We start from the raw sequence: 6412 nt of genomic DNA, 5'->3' as shown, positions 1-6412 counted from the left end.
AAACAGGAAGAGCAGAACATTGTGTGCTGTAATGGTCAAACTGGTCCAGAGGAACATGAATCTTTCACGAGGGGAGCATACGAACAGAAAACCTGAAAGCTTTGAGGAGTGAGACCTAGAAATTAATCGAGGTATAGTATAATACAGTAATCAACATAAAACCCCTACTGTTGTGTTTGGGAATGGAATGGCTAAAAACAAAGGATGAAATGTATTCTTCTCAACCGAGGAAGGACGTGAGAAAACACTGTCTCCTCAGAAGCCAGACAGGGAGCTAAAGCAGAGAGTAAGCAGAGCGTGAAGGACCACCCTTAGTGACCCAGCCAGAGACAGACAGCAGTGAGCAGCTCAACTCTGACTGCTGGGAGGCTGAACGTCTGGAGATGGGAAACAGGCTTTTCCCAAGGTATCAAACACTAAGGAGCATTCAAATCAGCAATGTTCAAATCACAACAAGAAGCACTTGAAGACTAGGCTCTCTCCCCAGAACTTGGCATTAGAAAGTGAGACTGAGATGGGAAATTGCTGCAGTCCCGTGGGTAGACATTTCAGTTACAAGCTCCTGGTGAAGATACCTCCCACTTCTTCCACATGTGATTAGGAGCTGGTTGAGCCTCTCCTGAGAACGTGCTCGGAGTCTTTGCTCTTTAGACCCGAGTCCTGGGTCAGTCACAAGAAAGAGGCACAGACAGTGATTTATTCTTTCCAGACAGGAAGTTGGTTCGACTCTCATAATTTTTCCTTTCATTATTTTAATGTTCTGGCTTTGGAATCCCAGAGAAATACGAGGTAATATCTGGGGAGCCTCGCTGATTTTATTTAAAGTGCATCCAAGAGCAAGAATGTACTGGTGATGTTTGAGTCACTTTGCTGCAATGAAATTTAAATGAGACGTTCACTGTTAGCAAGGTCACATGGGAAACTGGGGGAAAAAAGCAATTAGGTTCCAGCTGGTTGACTGGACAACAGCCATAAGACCAAGGAAGCACACTGGATACATTGCAACATTACCGGTCAACTAGAAACCCCAGCAGCAGGAACCTTTTGAAACTGGCCTCAAGTTCATGCCAAACCAGGGATAAATTAATATACAATCTGAGTTCTAAATTAGTTTATTATTATCTAACTTTCTTTTCCTGCCAAACTTACACTCAGCTTCGCTCAAGAAAAAATAGGCCTGCAGCAAATTGCTCTTGAGTTTTACTCCCTTGCTTTTCCATGTTTATGTTATAGAGTGGTATAATCTAAACCTAATCTATGACTTCCAGAAAATCTGGAAGGAATGGAACAAAAGTAGAGCCTTTATTTTGCTTGAGCTTTTGAGATTTCATCTATTGTGATTGCACTCTGAAATCTAAAATAGCTACCACCTGCGTGCTCAGTATCAAAGTATCATGAAATCAGTTTCCAATTATTCACAAGGATTCCTTCAAACCTAACATTTCATGAAAATTTAGCAAGGTGTTGCCCAACATCATGGGACAGGTCCAGGGCTGACAAAGCTCAGAATGGAGTTCCAAGTCTCATTTTAACTGTCTCTTCATTTTTCCTTATGTCTAAATCTCTCAATACAAAATAAAAAGTGATCAATATCAAATCAAAAGACAGATTCCTTAAATGAACAGAGAGAAAACAAGACTTTTCATTTAATCCATTTATTATGATCCCAGGAATTCCAGAGCAGGGTTTAAAAAACCTCTGTATGTATTACAGTACACAGGTCATGGAAGCAAACAGTTGGAACAGAAAAGAAACCATCAGCTGCTGATGAGCATTTCAAGGAAGCGCGTTTGCTCATATACACATTAATCTTGTAGAGCACGAAGCACAAACACCCTGTGTTCATATTGGTCCAATTTTTTTAAATCACTCAGGAAATAAAGACTTTGAGCCAATACCCTTCTCCAGGACTGTGCATTGCAGCACCAGTATTAGATGTGAATACAGTGAAGAGGAAAGCAGCAGCTTTCCTTGCAAAAGGAGCCCTTGCGAAAATGTCTTCTTTTAGTTCCTTACACTGACTTTCAGAGGATGAGTGCATCAGAGGCAAATCAGAGCTGATCAGTTAAGCCTGTAATTCATCATCACAAATGTTAATGCGAAATGGCTCAAGCCCAAATTCATACACCTATATATGGAGTAAATAACCTGTCAGTGATGCCCTAGATTTTAGCCTGGTAGTGCTGGAGTACAGACCGGTTATAAGGACATCACAAGTGACTTCCTGAGGTCCTTGTCAACTCTCAGGTCACCATAAGTTTAAGAAATTTGCCTGGCAGGCACTTTGAAACATGCTGTGGGAGAGGATCTGGGTGACATGGTAGGTCATGGTGCTTGCTGCATCATCGTAACCCACGAAACAGCTGGCACAGAGGGCTGTGCTCAGACAGTTGGCTGGTGTGTCACTGCACGGCAGGCTCTGCTTTGGCTGCTGCTGAAGACGGTCTCGCTCTTCCTCCATGGATCAATTTGCATGTTCCTGTGGCCAGGAAGGGGATTAGTTTTCTCTTTTCTGTTCGTGGTATTTGTGTATTAGTGATACCAGGACAGCGGTGCTTGCAGTGCTTATTCCCTCACTGAGCACAAGTGACTACCAAAGTCCTTCCCGCATTAAATTCAACAACAAAACTTCCAGTGACTTCAAAGCTGCAGAAGCACAACTTTATTCTTCTGTGTGGAAGGAAGGAAGGAAACTACTCACACATCAGGGGTCCGGTTACCAAAAAGGGCACTATGAGGCTGTTAACCTTTAAGAAGCAGAACACCCTCCCCTTTCCCTGGAGAACCTCTTTTTGAAGATCAGAGTATATTCGTTTGTTTTACCACTTCCTTCCTGACTGATTAAAATCAAATACCTTCTGGTATATGTAAGGCAGCTTTCGATCATTGCCGCTTAAGTTTTGCTGTTCAGTAAAGAACCTTCAGCATTTTTGACAATTTCCTTGCTATCAGCTTTAAAAGAAAAAATGAATTTAGTGAATATACTGACTGATGTTTTGATCTATTTGGATACATGTATGAGACACGCAGGCACACGTTGGCAGGAAGCATGGGTGGAGATAAACTATTAAGATGTCCCAAAGCATTCATTTTTCATTTGTAATCCATCATCCAAGATACATTTGCTTTAGAATTGCCAGGTACCATGCTACATTATGCAATTGAAATCAGTGAAGATAAGGAAAGAAGGCCATTGACGACATATGCTTTGGATAAAAGCAGCTATAAAAATAAACGTAATGACCATAACAGGGATGAGACAAGCATGGACAGTAATGAATTGGGAATGACCAGAAAACTCATGAATAGTCAAGCTACAGGAAACAGTGCAGCCAGCCTTGGGGAGTGAAATCTAAGCCAATTTTTTTTTTTCTTTTTCATACTGATCATTTTATTTTTACTATGTTGTGTTAACATAATATATTTCCCATTCCTACTCTTCATACAGTCTATTTTCTTTCTAATAGGTTACTATAATTACTCTTTATGACCTAGGCACTGAACCAGTTCAAGGATGCTCCTATTAAGAGGCATGAATGGTGAAGTCAGATGTTTCTTTGATGCAGTTTTAATTTTCTGTGTAAAATACACAAAGTTTCATTTTTCTGAACTCAAGGAATATCAAACAAGAGACCATTTGTGCTCAGGGCTCCAAGCCTTTTTTCAGTCAGTACTTAGCTCTCACCTTTTTTCAGCATTACACATCTTTGAGCTTTATTCTCCTAGGTTTTACCTTGCTTCTTGTTCTGTGCTAGCCCAGTCATGCTCTTGTGGCCGCAAAGACCTTCACCATGTTGGGCTAATGCTTCCCATGAGCCTGAAACTCTAGCCCAGGCTGTCTCTGGTCGCTCAGGATGCCACAAGCCTTTCATTGCCTGCCAGACCTGGTTGTTCTGTCCTTACTCGTGTCTCTGGTCTTGCCCTGCAGTTTCTCCCAGTTCCACTTTCAGGTCCACCACTGCACTCGGTATGTTTGGTATCCTGTAGGCAAAACGAAATTGTTGGTGGAGCAAGAAGTTCTGTGGGTTTAAATAAATCGGTCAAAAGACGTCCATTCTGTATGAGCTATCCCTATTTATCTTTAAAAGGCAGAATTCTTCGTGAGGGCAGAGGTCTAAATCAGGGTACATTATAGAGGAATGTGTTCAGCTTGGAGGACATTTGAAATCAGCAGTGCCTAAAAGACAAAGAATAAGGAGCTTAGATCTGCTGCATTTCTTCACTCAGCTTAATGTTTTACCACTGGTTCTAACTTGAAGTATTCGCAGTCTGTTATCCTCTGCTATTTTTTTTTTATTGTCTTCCTTTAAACATTACAACAAATACAACTATAAAATCACAGCTTCAGCTCAAAAGGGTAGATGTATACCTATAGAGAAAATGGAATATAATGCTAATTCTACAGAGAGAAGTGCTCAAAGTGCTTATCATGTCCCATGACACAAAGATTAGATAAAAATGTCCTACCTTTTTTACTGTAACAGTATCACACTTAAGCACTCTGAATCAAAAACCTCACAGTAACAGAGTGCCTAATTATTATATTTGGTGCCTAATATTTATCAGCCTGAAGGGGCTAGAATAAGTCCAGGACAAATTTCTCTGCAGATATAATCCCATTTATTCTAGTCAGGTTTATTTACACCACAAATGTCTGCCAGTTATTTAAAAGGCCATAATTAAGTCTGCTCTAAATCTGCCTTTAAGTTCTAGATCTTCACATCCCGATTCAGTGTGATACCTGGATGCCTGAAGTAGTTTGGGTGCGGGATGCAGGGTAACATTAGCACAGCACACATGTTCTCTGTATCCTTGCCATAATGAGTATTTCAAGAGAAGAAAAAGGAGCTCCTTTTTTATTCGACCCTGCTAGAAACTCAGTATAAATTATTACAGCTCCAAGTCTGCACTACTGTGAAGTAGTGCTGGTCCTCCAAGACCAGACATGTGGGAACTGCAGTCCCAAGGATGGAGGCAGGTTTTGTGCCTGGGGAGGCTGATCGGGAAAGAGCTGGTGAGAGGATTTGTGCTGGAGAGAAACCAGCTGGGCTGTGGGGATACACCGGAGGGGCACATGGCCAAGGACTGCATCGATTGGGAAGAGAGGACCGAGACTGCGCAAGGGCTGGAAATGCAGTGTTACAACAAAAGTAAAAAGGGGCTTCAGCAGGAGCCTCGGTGGTCTAGGAAATGTATTACGGTGCCTTCGTTGTGACCGATGCAGTGGTCAGGGCAGAGTTATCTTCAAGTTTAAAACTATCAACATGGCTGGAAAGGTAATGTCTTCTGTTGTATTTACCAGAGGAAAAAGTCCAGATGGGTAATAAAACCCCCAGATATTCCAAACAGCTACATTCACAGCAAAATATAATGTGACATAATAAATATGTGTGTGTATTTAATGTCAAGCAACTTCAAAGTATGTGCAAGCTAGACAGGGCAGTTCATAGTGCAAGAGAAGGGCCAGGGTTTGGAGGTGGTGGGCTTGTTTGCTTAGTAAATTTATGTAAATAGTCATCTCTGAAAGAAACTAGGTATTTTTAAAAATAACTACAGTGAAAGTTATCGCATGACAATATTAGGAGAAAAGAAAATATTTCGTTTCAGTTTCTAATTATAAACATCTGTGTATAAATGCAAGGCATTTCTCCCTCTGTAAGCATATCTCCTCCATGTGCCTGATTCCTCTGAGGGGCAGGAATCCAGTATGGATGCTCTAAGGCCCATCATTAAGTGAGCTGGACTCCTGATGTGCTCGTATTCCAGTTGCTACTGGTCTTCCTGTTACTCCCTCTCCTCCTTCCCCTGCCTGTAAACTAAACAATATGCTGCCCTCCAGGCCTGGGGCCGATGCGGCTGTCGCCAGATAGAAGGCAGCCCCCCTAACATGGGAAGGGTTTTTGTTAGGGTCTCTGGGAGGCTGAGGATAGAGGTCAACAGTCTCCTGCAAAGGAGAACGGGTGAAGGACGTATCAATAAAGCCCAGATAAGAAGCATAGCTACAGCCAGAGGACCAAGACATCTGTGGGCTCTGCCTAACAAGGTAAAACTTGGTGAACTGAACTTTAGAGTCTCTGAAGAAAGAGTAGATGAAGGGCTAGGGTGTGCATGGAGCGGCCGGGAAAGGAGGAATCATTGAGACATTGAATTTGCTCTGTGTAAGTGCTTGCCCCACAGGACTTACTGTGATTTGCTCCTCCAGCCTGGGCAGATTTACTGAAGCCTCAGTTCTTCCTAATAGTCTGAGGACAACTAGCAACCTACAAGCGGAAACAACTAAGGAGACAACATGGTGTTAAACGAGGTAAGCTAATTATTACACACTTTTTTTGTGGGCCATAAAGCTTGGGTTATTAATTACTGAATGTGACTTTGCTGGAGAAAGGCAGCTGGTAAACAAGTTTCTTGAAAG

The sequence above is a fragment of the Cariama cristata genome, unplaced genomic scaffold, assembly GCF_000690535.1.
Source record: "Cariama cristata isolate BGI_N322 unplaced genomic scaffold, ASM69053v1 scaffold4516, whole genome shotgun sequence".
NCBI classification, from domain to species: Eukaryota; Metazoa; Chordata; class Aves; order Cariamiformes; family Cariamidae; genus Cariama; species Cariama cristata.
This window is presented reverse-complemented; position numbering follows the sequence as displayed.